The sequence below is a fragment of the Triticum aestivum genome, chromosome 7D, assembly GCF_018294505.1.
Source record: "Triticum aestivum cultivar Chinese Spring chromosome 7D, IWGSC CS RefSeq v2.1, whole genome shotgun sequence".
NCBI classification, from domain to species: Eukaryota; Viridiplantae; Streptophyta; class Magnoliopsida; order Poales; family Poaceae; genus Triticum; species Triticum aestivum.
The window spans coordinates 271952147-271968083 of NC_057814.1; positions in this window are offsets into that span (position 1 = coordinate 271952147).

A 15937-nucleotide genomic window follows, 5' to 3' on the forward strand; every position below is an offset into this window, starting at 1 on the left:
TGATCGTTACCTAGAGAGGGTGATTCATTAGATGTATGACCATGGCAATGTTCATCTTTATGAATTCTAATGACTTCCAATATGATGTTACTAATGATTCCAACATCTCCTTTGGCACGCATAAGGTCACGAAGCTCAAATAAAAGATCACCAAACTTAGGATCATTAGGATTCATTTTATTTAAAGCAATGGACTTTTGAAGAATCACATCTAGATTTTTCAAGGAATAGTTCGGAAAACATTCCTAAAGAAATCTCCATATGGTGTAAGCACAATCAAGAGTAGGCAGGCAACCAATCAAATTTCTAGGCAATCCTCTAATGATAAGGTTAATGGTCCTAAGATTGTGAATCATGTCAAGTGACTCATCGGGGGTAGGATGCAGGGGGTCAACAAGGGGCGCACAAGGGCTAGTAATATACTTGTTGAAATGATATTCATTGAAAATCTCAAGCATCTCATTTTTCCAAGCATGAAAGAACTCTCCATCAAGTATAGGCACTCTACGTCTAAAACTCCCCATCGTAGACTCATCCATCTTCCTCCAAAGGTGATTAAACCAAAGCAATGGAGACCAATGCTCTAATACCAATTGAAAGGATCAAGAAGAGGTGTCTAGAGGGGGGTGATCGGACCCTCAACAAAGAAAAGTAGCAGTTTTTAGTTCTTCAAGTTAAGGTGGAGTTTTAGCACAAGTTTAAACATTCACAATACATTTCAAGCAAGCATGGCAAGAGTATATGAGCAGCGGAAAGTAAAGCATGCAAATTGCAAGAAAGTAAAGGGCTGGGATTGGAGTGTGCAGACGCAATTGGAGACACGGAGATTTTTGGCGTGGTTCTGATAGGTGGTGCTATCGTACATCCACGTTGGTGGAGACTTCAACCCACGAAGGGTAACTGTTGCGCGAGTCCATGGAGGGCTCCACCCACGAAGTGTCCACGAAGAAGCAACCTTGTCTATCCCACCATGGCCATCGCCCACGAAGGACTTGCCTCACTAGGGTAGATCTTCACAAAGTAGGCGATTCCTTGCCCTTACAAACTCCTTGGTTCAACTCCACAATCTTGACGGAGGCTCCCAACTGACACCTAACCAATCTAGAAGACACCAAACTCCAAAAGGTAATAGATGGTGTGTTGATGATGAACTCCTTGCTCTTGAGCTTCAAATGATAGTCTCCCCAACACTCAACTCTCTCTCACAGATTTGGATACAATGGAAAGATGTTTTGAGTGGAAAGCAACTTGGGGAAGGCTAGAGATCAAGATTCTTGTGGTTGGATTGGAATGTCTTGGTCTCAACACATGAGTAGGTCGTTCTCTCTCAGAAAATGAGTAGTGGAAGTGTAGGAATGTTCTCATGGCTATCTCACAAATGGAGAAGGGGGTGGAGGAGTATTTATAGCCTCCACACACAATCTAACCGTTACACACAATTTACCAAACTCGGTGGGACCAAATAGTAAAACTCGGTGAGACTGACCTGGTTCAAAATGTGAATGTTAGGCTTTTCGGTGGGACCGATATGATCAACTCGGTGGGACCGATGTGCTAGGGTTAGGGTAAAACCTTAACTCGGTTTGACCGATTACACAAACTCGGTGAGACCGATTTTGGTAATAAGCAAATAGAGAGTTGGTCAAGCAAACTTGGTGGGACCGACTGAATATCTCGGTGAGGCCAAAATAATTGCAATAGGCAACAGAGAGATTGTAAGCCCATCTCGGTGAGACCGAGATCCCATCGGTGAGACCGAACAGATTAGGGTTTCTGGCTATTGTTATGTCAAGTGAACTCAGTGGCGCCGGATAGATCAAATCGGTGGGGCCGAGTTTGACTTTTAGGTTTAGGACATATGTGAAAATGAGAAAGTGGTTGAGGGATTTGGAGCATATCACTAAGCACTTTGAGCTAGTGGACCATTAAGCAACACCTCATCCCCTTTTAATAGTATTGGCTTTCCTGTGGACTCAATGTAATCTTGGATCACTAAAATAGAAATGAAGAGTCTTGAGCTTTTGCGAATCTTTGTCCTTAGCTTCTTGAAGGGGTTCCACATCCTCTTGTCCATGCCAAGCCCTTGTTGAACTTTCTGAAATATACTATATGAAAATATTAGTCCAACAAGAGATAGTTGGCATTAATTACCAAAATCACCCAGGGAGCACTTATGCTTTCATGGTGTCATGTGAACGTCAACTACATGGCACTTCACCATATTTGGGCCTAAGGGAATGCATAGTGGAGTAGTTATTAGATGATGGGTTGCTAGAGTGACAGAAGCTTAAACCCTAGTTTATGTGCTACTTCGTAAGGGACCGATTTGGATCCAAAAGTTTAATGCTATGGTTAGATTTATCTTAATACTTTTCTCATAGTTGTGGATGCTTGCGAGGGGGTTAATCATAAGTAGGAGGTTTGTTCAAGTAAGAACAACACCTAAGCACCAGTCCACCCACATATCAAATTATCAAAGTAGCGAACACGGATCAAATCAACATGATGAAAGTGACATGGTAAATTCCCGTGTACCCTCAAGAATGCTTTGCTTATAATAAGAGACTATTTTGGCCTGTCCTTGATTGGGCTACCTTGTTGCACTATATTTTACCACTACTGTTACTTGTCTGTTACAAATTATCTTGCTATCAAACTATTTGTTACCTACTATTTTAGTGCTTGCAGAAAATACCTTGCTGAAAACCACTTGTCATTTCCTTCTGCTCCTTGTTGGGTTCGACACTCTTACTTATCAAAAGGAATACGATTGATCCCCTATACTTGTTGGTCATGATTTATCTTGCTTAGCATAAGTTGTTGGTGCACATAAGTGAGCCTAGTTGTTTTAGGTTTTGTGCTTGACAAATTAAACGCTAGTTTTATTTCGTTTTTGTTCAAGCCTAAATAGTAATTATTTTGAAGTGTCTATTCACCCCCTCTAGGCGACATCCAGGATCTTTCAATAGTGAATTAAATTTTTTGACCAGGAGAGTTCCTTGAGAAATTGTTGACCTTGTCAAAATCGAGTGACCCATTTCCAAATTGAGGACCTCACTTAATTGTGTAGCCTTATTAAGCATAGTGTATAGTATAAAAGAATTGAATAAGTGAGCTTTGAGAAATTGTTGACTCGGTTAAAATCAGGTGACCTAATTCCAATTGAAGACCTCAATAGAATGTGGGCTCTTTAAAACTAGAGAGCATACTTGTAAGTGCATCTAGTGCCCCTTAGTGATTTTGGTGTATTGAAGACTTATAGGTTAAGGGACTAATGTGTTCGTGAGTGTACACATGTTCTATAAGTCTATGAGGAGTTGATATTTACGAAGGAAGACAACCCCTAAAAATGAATGTCTTCAGTTGAAGTTGGTTTTCTTGAAGACTTTGAAAATGAGGAAATTGGTGTGACCTTGAAGACTTCGATATTGATGCGAGGATTATGAAGCGTGAAGACTTTTGTTTTTGCAGTTTCATTTTATCTTTCTTGAGTCATAGGAAACACCGTACTGTTAAAGGGGGTCGAGGTAAAACTAAGGAAACACTTTCCAAGTGATGCTCGTCTCAAAGCCTACACCTACCCAATCCTTTGAGTGAAGCCATTGGAAATCTCATACAATTCAGTCAATTTCTTCAGTGACAGAGACGAAGATCTTCTATTCTCTGAGGAATTTGTTCTGACTGAGGAGTTAGGAATTCACCAATGCGGATTGCCTACAAGTGAGGAACATGATAGCCCTGAGGAATTCGAGAGCTCAAATTTCCGACCGTTGCTGTGCTATGCGCCAGCTGTCCGAAATATCCTATCTAATTAACGGCCATATCATTGAAGGGCATTTATGTCTTATGATGTCGGGTTGCTCCCTGGCTATAAATAGCCGCCCCCTACAACCACTAGCTGGTTGGCCGCTCCGAGAGAAACTGACACTTGTCATTGAGAGCATCCCATCCTCCGAGGACTTTGAGCGAAAATCATCAAATGAGGAAAACCCAAGCCCAAACACCTATAACCCGAAGTGATTGAGCATCACTGAAGAGATTGTTCCTGTGTGGAACCAATGCTTGTTACCTTTGAGGACTGTGCATCCTCCAGACGGTTAGGTGTCATGGTCTAGAGCATCCAAGAGGAATTGTGGATCGCCGAGTGACCGAGTCTGTGAAGGTTTGGAAGTCACCTGAAGATTTACCATGAGTTATTGGGAGAGGTCTGTGTGACTTTAGCTCAAGGAGAATACGGTGAGTATTGTGTGTCTGGGATTGTGTGTCCTCGGGTTTAAATACCTAGCCGCTCCAACCAGACATACAACTGTCACAGCAGTTGGAACTAGTCTACCAAATCATTGTCTTCACCGAGCTACTGGTTCTATTTCCTCAACCCTTTCATTTCCTCATTCATGTGTTGATGAACTTGATCGTTACTGTTTGAAGACTTTGACTGAAGACTTTATCAATTTCCTCAATCCCAATTCTTCAGTCATCGTATCTTCAGCCTGCTTATCCTATTTTCACGCTACCTATACTCTGTGTAGGTTTCATTTCATCAAGATGACTATGCTACTGCTTTGTTATGCATGCACCTGAGTACTTATTCCGCTGCTTGTAGTTCGTTGCTTAGGAAATTCCTCAAGTAGTATTTCCTCAGTGAAGAATTCATAAAAATCGCCTATTCACCCCCCTATAGTCGATATAACGCACTTTAAATTGGTATTAGAGCAAGGTACTCCCTTGTTCTGTGTGATTTTGGTTTAACCACCTGGAGTTGTAGCTATGTCGACTGTAGGCATGATCAAGGTCTCGGCTGGGTGTCCTACCTTCGATTGGACGGACTACCCCTACTAGAAGAATAAGATGCGCATGCATCTTGAGGCAATTGACAACAATCTCTGGTACGTTGTGGAAAATGGCGTTCCCTCCATCACTCCTTCCGTGAACGCTGCTGATGTGAAGAGATTCAAGCAACTCGACTCTCAAGCGAAGAATATCATATGTGGCCATCTGAGCAAAGGATAGTACGGGAGAGTGAGTGCTTTGGAGACTGCAAAGCTTATCTGGGATAGGCTGTCCAAAGTCAATGAGGGAGTCTCAACTCAATGTGACTCTTGAGTTGATGTTCTTCACAATATCTTCAACCGCTTCAAAAGACTCGACAATGAAAATGTTCAGCAATCCTTCGATCGTCTCACTGACTTCTCCAATGAGCTGCAAGCACTTGGTTCCACTGACATCACCGACCATGGGGTGGTGAAGAAATTGCTGAGATCTCTTGATTCCTCATTCGACACACTGGCACTGATGATTCAAGAAAGTGGAGACTACAAGCCACTTGATCCTGCTGATATCCTTGAGAGACTAAACACTCATGAATTTCAACTAGCTGAGAAGAGAGACCTCTACGGGCCAAGCTATGGAAGATCACGTGCTCTGAAGGACAAGGCAGTTTCCTCATCTGAAGGACAAGATTCTGACATCAGCCTTGGTGATCTTGAGGAACTGAGCCAGGAGCTAGCTATGCTCATGAGGAAATTCCAGAAGTTCTCTAGACGTGGCCATTTTGGAAAATCTTCAAGAGATGATAACATGAGATTAGACTCCTCATCCCGTGATTACAAGAAGAGAACTTGCCACAAATGCAAGAAACCTGGTCACTACATAACTGATTGTCCTCAATGGGAGAAGGAATCAAAGAAGAAGAAATACAAGGATGATAGTTCAGACGACTTGAAGAAAAAGAAGAAATCTTCTAAGTCCTCATCGTCAAAATCTTCAAAGTCTTAATCTCACAAGAAGAGCAGTTCCAAAAAGGCTTAGGCATTCATTGGCAAGGAAATGGACTTTGAAGCTGAATCTGAGGAAAATGAGGAAGAGGAGGCATCTGAGGAGTCAGACTCTAGTGTGGCGAGCTAGCTCTCGCTACTGCTTTTGTCAGCAAGTCCATCTTCAACTATGAAGAAAATGTCGACTCTAACACTGCTGACAATGGCAACGATGACTTCGCTCCCACCTATTGCTTCATGGCAAAAGGTGCCAAGGTACTCAAATATCCCTCCTCTGAATCAAGTGAGAATGAATCTGATGAAAATATCAAACCTAGTTATTCCAAACTTGCTAAGATTGCTATTAAACAACAAAAGGCTTTTGAAAAGGTTCAAAATTTGCTATATAAAAGCAATGACCTGTTGGGTGAGGAAATGGATCGAACTCAAACTCTGACTAATAATCTTCAGCGAGTACAGTCTAAGTTTGATATCCTTCAAGGTCATCAAGAAACTCTCTTAACCGATCATGAGAAAGCTTTCTTATGAATTTCTTCAGAGAAAGCAAGATCTTGAGAAACTAAGGGTGAGTCATGAAGATCTTTAGAAGGAAAATGATTCATTGCTTGCTCAACAGACCAGTTCCGCTCAGGAAGAATTCATTCCACCATGTTTGAAATGCATAGAACGTGAATCTGCTAATTCTTCACCTGAAAGTTCAAATGCTTCTATTGCTGCAAATTCTTCAACTATCTCTGTGGTCACAAATTCCTCATCTGAGGATACCACAAGTATCACTGACGACAATGCAGGGTTGAAGGAATTGTATCTGACAGGCATGTACAAAAGCCTCAAAGGGCATCAGGCTCTTTGTGATGTGCTTAAGAAGCAGATCCTCAACGGGAACCCTAGGAAAGAGGGTATTGCCTTTGAGAGGGGACTCAATTAAAACTGATGGGACCTACTAGAAACCTGAGCAGTATCCCAAAACCTCATGGGTTGCTGCGAAAGGACCTCCCATATAACCATCCACTTTATCTGGCTTTACTTGTGAATCTTCATATTCATCTGACGAGTCATTTGACTCCAACTATAAACTGTTCAAAAATCAAAATGGTGAAGTATTTGCGAGATATGTTGGAACTAACTACATGAATGGTCCCCCTATGAAGAAAATCTGGGTTCCCAAAAGGTGCCTTGAAAGTCTTCAGGTGAATGTCCTCATGACACCACCTGTAAAGCATAGGAACCCCAGATCAAATTCTTCATGTGGACCAAAGTCTTCATATGGATCCAAGTCCTCATACGGATCAAATTCCTCACGTGGATCCAAATCCTCATATGAACATCATCGTGCTAACGCTTCTGTTTTGCAGGGAAAATCTAAGAGCTATGAATATGTGCATTATCTTCAAATCATTATGTTCATAAGTCCTCAAAGAATTTCTCTGCTTATTCATATGCATACTCTAACCCCTCTTCTGTGAAACGAAGTGCTTTGGCTTCAATGCCACCACTCTCTTATGGAGCTCGCAGAATGATGAATTCTTTGCCACCCCTCCAGATGTGGGTGGTGAAGAAAAAGAACTAATCTCTTATGCAGGGTCAGGTCTCTAGACGAACTTGAACGTCTGAAGAATTTGCTGGAGACCTGAATATGCTTGAACGGACGCAAGCTAATCATTTCTCACGTCCTTATACTGCTATATCTGTTGTACTGCTTGATGAAATTCAATCTGATGAATTTGATGTCATATTCTTCATTGATGAAGTATATGAGTTCGTAAGTTGCACTAATTCATCTACAGGATGATCAACCCAAAGCTACTGTGTGGTTCCTTGATAGTGGATGTACAAATCACATGACCGGTGACAAGAACTTATTGATGGACACTACTTTATCTCCATCGCATCTGAAGCATATCACCTATTCTGACAAAGGCAAAATCAAGGTATTGGGTCTAGTAGGGTTGCAATCTCAAAGGATCGACACATGGACAAAGTCATGCTTGTCGAGTCCCTAGGATTCAACCTCATGTCCGTCTCAATGCTTTGTGATCTTGATACCACAGCCTACCACATGTCTACTTGCAAATGCTTCAGAGGGCAGGCTATGGCATCGATGACTAGGTCATGCTGGCATGAGGAACTTACATACACTCGCGAAGAAGAAGCATGTCATTGGCATCGAGGGTGTCGAATTCCTCAAAGATCATCTTTGCGGGGCTTGTGAGGCTGGAAAGATGGCCAAGTCCAAGCACCCCTCAAGGACTATCATGAATACCACTCGTCCTTTTGAATTGCTTCACATGGATCTCTTTGGCCCTACTCATTATGCCACACTAACAAATGTTGCATCTCTATATGGCTTTCTTCTTTTCTTGTAGTAGGCTTTCTGCAAGTGGGTTTGCGCGGGGCACGCCCACTGGGTGTGCATGATCCAGTGGGGGGACACTGAGTGCACCCACTGGGTGTAGTCCCCAAGGCTACTGTCGACTGGATTCAGTCGGAAGGAGTCTTCGAATGTAGAAACTTTTTATGTCCACTCAGAGTCTAGCCAGAGCGTAGTCGAGTGGACATGATCCAGTGGGGGCACAACGAGTGCACCCACTGGGTGTAGTCCCCGAGGCTATCGTTGACTGGATCAGTCGGTGGTAGTCTGAGAGTTTTTTTAGCTCAGCGACAAGTCAATTTCCAGTGGGGGCATGGTGAGTGCACCCACTGGGTGTAGTCTCCGAGGCTGCCGTTGATCGCTGGTGATCGGCGGTAGCCTTTAGAACTTGTCACCAGGTGTTTGGGGCGCCTTATGACACTCGTGCTCTGGTGAGATAATAAGTAGGATTTCCTTCGTTGCCGACTCGGGAGTCAGCCAAGTGAAGTAGGCCATCTTATGTTGTTGTCCTCTATCTTCTTCATCACCGACTCAAGGGTCAGCCGAGTGGAGTAGGTCATCTTGTGTTGTTGTCTCTATCTTCTTCATCATTGACTCAGGAGTCAGCTGATGAGGACATGTACCTAGGGTAGGGTCACAGGCCTGACCTAAATACCTTCCCCAAGGACATCACTCTAAAGCCAGAAGCATTCGAGGGGTACCATCACCCACTCGACCAGAAACATTTCCACTCGGAGGAATCAAGATCACTCGACCGTAACAAGAAACACTCGATGGACAGAAGACCTAAAGTCACTCTACACAGCAACGGTCGAGCATTAACTCCTAGACTTAATAGCCATTTATAACACTTTATTACGGATGTTACCAGTAACGCCCCCCTCTTGATGTACCTTAAATCCCTTGTAACGTGGGCTGGCCGGGGTGCTGGCGCACTCTATATAAGCCACCCCCCTCGACATGCACAAGGGATGTTACTTCCTCCGAGAAGGGCCTGAACTCATAAAACTCGTGCGTATAGCTTCTCCACAGCTAGGATCTTGACTCTACATCGCTACCCCCCATTCTACTGTCAGACTTAGAACCACGACAGTTGGCGCCCACCGTGGGGCAGGTGTCTTAGCGACTTGTTGGAGAAGTTGCAATTTTTCCGATCCCCATCAGCATGGTTCCAGGCGGAGGATTGGCCGAGGGCCGCGAGATCCGTCTCGGCGCGCTCGTGTTTGTCGCCGATGACTTCGCTTGGCTCCAAGAAGCTCCACTCGACATCGAGGCGCTCCCCGTCTGCGGGGCAACGCACTTTCGTGCGTGCGTCCGCGGCGTCCTCCTGCGGCAGCCATCGACCCAGTATCGGTCGGCTCCGGTGGCGTCTTCACTCCCTGCTGCCCGCTGGCACAAGCGTTCCGGTCGGTCGAGGCTCCAGCGGTGGGTGAGGCACGCGGTGGCTCGCCAGTCGGCCACCCCCCAAGTCGTGGCAATCGAGCCCGACGAAACTCTCTATGGCCTGTTCGACTGGCTCCGTTGAGACCGCATCCGAGTGCGACAGCAGCGACCCCGCGGCGGAAGTCCTGATGGTTAATGGACCGTGCTGTCCTCCTGGCTTCCCCCACGACGACGGTGGTGATGGCGGAGGCGATCCTTCGCGTGTCCACGAGGAGTACCGCCCCGAGCCCCTCTCTTCGCAGCAGAGGGAAGAGCTTCGCCGCCGTAACATGGATGCACTTCACACTCCTATCGTTGGAGAAACCCCCGAGGCCCGGGCCTTGGAGGAGGTGCGCCTAGCCAACTTGGCTGAGCGCACTCGACTAGAGAATCTCCAGCACGCACTCGACGAGCGTGCTCGGCAGCGAGTTCCTGAATTCATTCGACGACAACTTTTTCAGCCTCCAACCCAGGTATATCGAACTCCGATCCAAAATAGCAGAGTCGATTCAGCCTTCCCAGTCGGAGGCTGGTAGGGGTTTGATGCAGATCCGGGCTTTGCTCCGGGCGGCGGGGGAGCAGAACACAGCAGTGTCACAGTCTCGGAATAGGATTCATAGTAGATCTGTAATGGCAGACACAGTTCAGTCGGCTCACAGCCCAAGATCACCTCCAAGGCATGAGGGACGTGGAGATCGACAGGATCAGTACAGAAACCGTGAGCAGTATGATCGTCATCGAGTACCCACGCCTCCCCCAAGGAGTGGGTCATACGCGCCTCGGCAACACGATGACAGGCGCCCTCACAGTGGTGGGCGAAGGATTCCAGTCGATCCCCGGGAGCCGGGCTTTGACGCGAGATCCATTCTCGTTCAAGGTCTGGTTGACAGGAACAGAGCACACAGAGATGGCCACGATAGAGATTACCCGACCGGCAGCAGGGTGCATGTTTCAGGTCCGAGTGTTTCAGCAGAGCCATCAGAGCAGCAGTGATTCCTCCCAACTTCAGGTTGGCGACTGGAGTCAGCAAGTTCACTGGTGAGTCCAAGCCTGACACTTGGCTTGAGGACTACCGAGTGGCTGTGCAGATTAGTGGTGGCAATGATGAAGTGGCCATGAAGCACCTTCCTCTGATATTAGAGGGCTCGGCCAGAGCGTGGTTGAATCAGTTAGCACCTGGCAGTATTTATAGCTGGGAAGAGCTTGCCCGAGTGTTTGTCAGAACATTTGAAGGTACAGTCAAATGGCCAGCAGGGCTAACAGAGCTACAGTCTTGTGTGCAGAAGTCGAATGAAACTTTGAGAGATTATATCCAGAGATGGATCACGTTGCACCACACGGTGCAGAATGTGTCTGATCACCAAGCAGTTTGTGCCTTCAAGGAAGGCGTCAAGTATCGAGAATTGAATCTGAAGTTCTGTCGGACCATAGATATGTCTCTGAGTCAAATGATGGAAATTGCCACCAAGTATGCTAATGGTGAAGAGGAGGATCGGCTCCGGAGTGGCAAGCACAAAACAGTCGCCCACGAAACCGGGGGAGGGAACTCCAGTCGGAAGCAGAAGCGTAAAGCCGAGCCAGCTGCTCCCGGAGAAGCCTTAGCCGTGACTCAAGGAAAGTTCAAGGGGAAGCCCAAAGGGCCATGGAACCCCAAGAAAGTAAAAGATCAAGATGGAAATGATGTGTTGGATTTACCATGCCACATTCACACCAAAAAGGATGAGGAGGCTAATCTCACTTATCCGAAACATACCACTCGACAATGTCAGCTCCTAATCCAGCAGTTCCGAGAGAAACAACCCAACGAAAAGGAGAAAGAATCGGACAAAGTTGAGGATAAGGAAGAGGACGATGATGGTTACCCCCACGTCAATTCCACTCTGATGATTTTTGCTGATGTTGAGAGCAAGAGTCGACTGAAAGTCATCAACAGAGAAGTAAACATGGTTGCTCCGGCGACGCCCAGTTATTTGAAGTGGTCCCAGACTACCATTACATTTGACCAGTCTGATCACCTGACACACATAGCCACCCCTGGGAGGCAAGCGTTGGTGGTCGACCCAGTCGTCGAAGGCACTCGGTTGACTAAGGTTTTGATGGATGGTGGCAGTGGCCTGAATATACTGTATGCGGAGACCTTGAAAGGAATGGGCATTCCGATGTCCAGACTCAGTGAAAGCAATATGAGTTTCCATGGGGTTATTCCTGGCAAGAAGGCTGAGTCACTCGGCCAGATCGTCCTCGATGTGGTTTTCGGTGATTCCAAGAATTACCGCAAAGAAAAGTTGACGTTTGAAGTCGTCGATTTCCAGAGTGCTTATCATGCTATTCTGGGCAGGCCGGCTTATGCACGTTTCATGGCTCGACCATGTTATGTTTACCTCAAATTGAAGATGCATGGTCCTAAAGGAGTGATCACTATCATTGGCAATCGGAAGAAGGCAGAAGAGTGCTTCCAGAAGGGCTCAAAAATCGCCGATGCGCAAATGGCAGTAGTGGAATTGCGGGAGTATCAAAAAAATGCAGATCCGAGTGATTTGTTGCGAGCTAAGAAGCCTGCCACGGATTCAGCATTTCAGTCGTCTGGTGAAACGAAGCCGATTCATATTCACCCGACCGATCCCAATGCTGCTCCGACTCACATTTCGACAACACTCGACTCCAAATAGGAAGAAGCGCTCATCCAGTTCCTCCATGAGAACTGGGACATCTTTGCATGGAAACCTTCTGACATGTCGGGTGTTCCCAGGGGGCTGGCTGAGCACCGTTTGCGAGTCGACCCAAAAGTGAAACCAGTCAAAGAACATCTTCGAAGAGAAAAGCAATCGGTGAAGAAGTGGCTCGGCTCCTAGAAGCTGAGTTTATCCGAGAGATTTACCACTCTGAGTGGCTAGCCAATGTTGTCATGGTCCCCAAGAAGGACGACTCACTTCGCATGTGCATTGACTTCAAGCATATCAATCGGGCCTGCCCGAAAGATCACTTTCCTCTCCCCCGCATCGATCAAATAGTCGACTCGACTGCAGGGTGTGAGCGCTTGTCCTTTTTGGACGCTTATTCCGGGTATCATCAGATCCGACTGTATGGACCCGATGAGATAAAAACAGCTTTCATCACTCCATTTGGGTGCTTCTGTTATGTCACCATGCCATTCGGCCAGAAGAATGCTGGAGCCACATTCATGAGGATGATTCAGAAGTTTTTACTCACTCAAATCAGTCGAAATGTGGAAGCATACATGGATGACATTGTGGTCAAGTCATGTAAAGGTTCCGACCTGTTGGCTGAGCTTGCTGAAACTTTTGCCAACCTCAGAAGGTATGATATCAAGCTTAATCCATCAAAGTGCACATTCGGAGTTCCAGGCGGAAAATTACTCGGCTTCCTCATTTCCGAACGGGGGATCGACACTAACCCAGAGAAAGTTGGTGCCATTCTCCGAATGAAACGCCCTGTGCGTGTGCACGATGTCCAGAAGCTTACAGGTTGTTTGGCCGCCTTAAGTCGATTCATTTCTCGCCTCGGTGAAAAGGCATTGCCTCTTTACCGACTGATGAAGAAGTCTGATAAGTTCGAGTGGACTCCTGAAGCTGATGCAGCATTTGCAGAGCTCAAAGCCCTGCTTTCCACCCAGCCGGTGCTTGCCGCCCCAATCAGCAAAGAGCCTTTACTGCTTTACATTGCAGCCACTGGACAAGTCGTCAGTACAGTACTTACGGTCAAGCGAGAAGAAGAAGGAAAAGCCTGTAAAGTTCAGCGCCCAGTATACTATGTTTCTGAAGTTTTGACTCCATCAAAGCAAAGATATCCACATTATCAGAAGCTTGTTTATGGGATTTATATGACCATGAAGAAGGTTGCACATTATTTCTCTGACCACTCCATTACAGTCGTTAGCGACGCTCCATTATCAGAGATTCTGAACAACAGAGATGCAACCGGTCGAGTGGTATAGTGGGCGATTGAACTCCTTCCCTTGGATATTAAGTTTGTGGCAAAGAAAGCTATCAAGTCCCAAGCAATAGCAGATTTCCTCGCCGAGTGGATCGAACAGCAATTGCCAACTCAAGTCCACTCGGAACACTGGACCATGTTCTTTGATGGTTCTAAGATGCTGAATGGTTCCGGTGCTGGGGTGGTACTGGTATCCCCCCGAGGAGACAAGCTCAGATATGTTCTCTAGATTCACTTTGATTCCTCCAATAACGAAGCGGAATATGAAGCACCCTTATATGGGTTACGTATGGCCATCTCGCTCGGCGTCCGTCGCCTCATGGTCTACGGTGACTCAGATTTGGTAGTCAATCAAGTGATGAAGGAGTGGGATGTCAGAAGCCCAGCTATGACTGGTTACTGCAATGTGGTGAGGAAGTTGGAAAAGAAGTTTGAGGGGTTAGAGCTCCATCATATACCCCGACTGAAAAATCAAGCAGCCGATGATTTGGCAAAGATAGGCTCTAAGAGGGAAGCCATTCCCAGGAACGTGTTTTTGGAACACATTCATACACCTTCAGTTCAAGAAGATCCTTTCACTGAAGAGCCCCCGCAGCCTAAGAGTGCCACAGATCCGACTGAAGTCGAAGCCGTGGTCGACCTGATCACGGAGGTTTTGGTCATCACTCCCAACTGGACAGTGCCATACATTGCGTATATCCTTAGGAAGGAACTCCCAGAGGATGAAGAAGAGGCTCGACAGATCGTCCGTCGATCCAAAGCCTTTATTGTGATAAGAGGACAACTGTTCAGGGAAAGCGTAACCGGAGTCAGCTAGAAATGCATAACACCAGAAGAAGGTCGAGTGATCCTCAATGACATCCACTTGGGGACCTGTGGTCACCATGCGTCCTCTCAGACCATTGTGTCCAAAGCATACCGAGCTGGATTTTATTGGCCACGAGCAAATGAAATGGCGAAAGATATAGTCGACAAATGTGAAGGCTGCCAGTTTTACTCCAATATGTCCCACAAGCCTGCGTCAGCCCTGAAGACTATTCCACTCGTCTGGCCCTTTGCTGTTTGGGGATTGGATATGGTTGGACCCCTGAGGACTGGTAGGAGCGGTTTCACTCATGTGCTTGTAGCAGTCGACAAGTTTACCAAATGGATTGAAGCAAAGCCTATCAAGAATCTTGAAGCCAGTACTTCCGTCAGCTTCATCAGAGAATTGACATTCAGATATGGAGTTCCGCACAGCATCATCACTGACAACGGGTCAAACTTCGATTCTGATGAGTTCAGAGCCTTCTGTGCTTCCCAAGGCACACGAGTCGACCATGCTTCAGTCGCCCACCCCCAGTCGAATGGACAAGCAGAAAGAGCAAATGGCTTGATTCTCAAAGGACTGAAACCCCGACTGATGTGTGATCTCAAGCACACAGCAGGCGCCTGGGTCAATGAACTTCCATCCGTTCTTTGGGGATTGAGGACAACTCCCAATCGGTCGACTGGCCGAACTCCATTCTTCTTGGTTTATGGAGCTGAAGCTGTTCTACCGAGTGACTTGCTTCACAATGCACCCCGAGCCGAGCTCTTCTCTGAAGATGAAGCAGAATAGGCCCGACAGGACACAGTCGATCTCCTAGAGGAGGAAAGAGAGATGGCCTTAATCCGGTCGACCATTTATCAGCAAGACTTGCGTCGAATCCACGCCAGAAACGTGAAGGGCCGAGCCTTTCAAGAGGGAGACTTGGTTCTTCGAGTGGATCAGCAGAAACCACACAAGCTCGCCCCTGCTTGGGAAGGTCCCTTCATTGTCACCAGAGTTCTCCACAATGGAGCATACCATCTTTACAATGTCGAGCATCAGAAAGACGAGCCACGGGCTTGGAACGCGGAGCTGCTCCCCCCCGTTTATACTTAAGTACTCATTCGGATGAGATGTAATAAGAAATACCTTTGTAGTTTGTTTATCAAAGACAAGAGCTTTACAGTCTTCCTAAATGGTTGTTGTTGCTTATGTTTGCGTCTGAAATCCCCTAGTGGGTGACTTTGCCGCAGATCCGTTTCGCCTAAAGTTTGAAAAATCCTACCGAGTGATGAGCAAGCCTCTCACTCGGGGGCTTACCGCGAATCCGTTTCGCCTAAGTTTGAAAAATCCTACCAAGTGATGAGCAAGTCTCTCACTCGGGGGCTTAGCCGTGAATCCGTTTTGCCTAAGTTTGAAAAATCCTACCGAGTGGTGAACAACCCTCCCACTCGGGGGCTTAGCTGCAGTCCAGTACTCGCCTAAGTTTGAAAAATCCTACCAAGTGATGAGCAAGCCTCTCACTCGGGGGCTTAGCCGCGAATCCGTTTCACCTCAGTTTGAAAAATCCTACCGAGTGGTGAACAACCCTCCCACTCAGGGGCTTAGCTGCAGTCCAGTACTCGC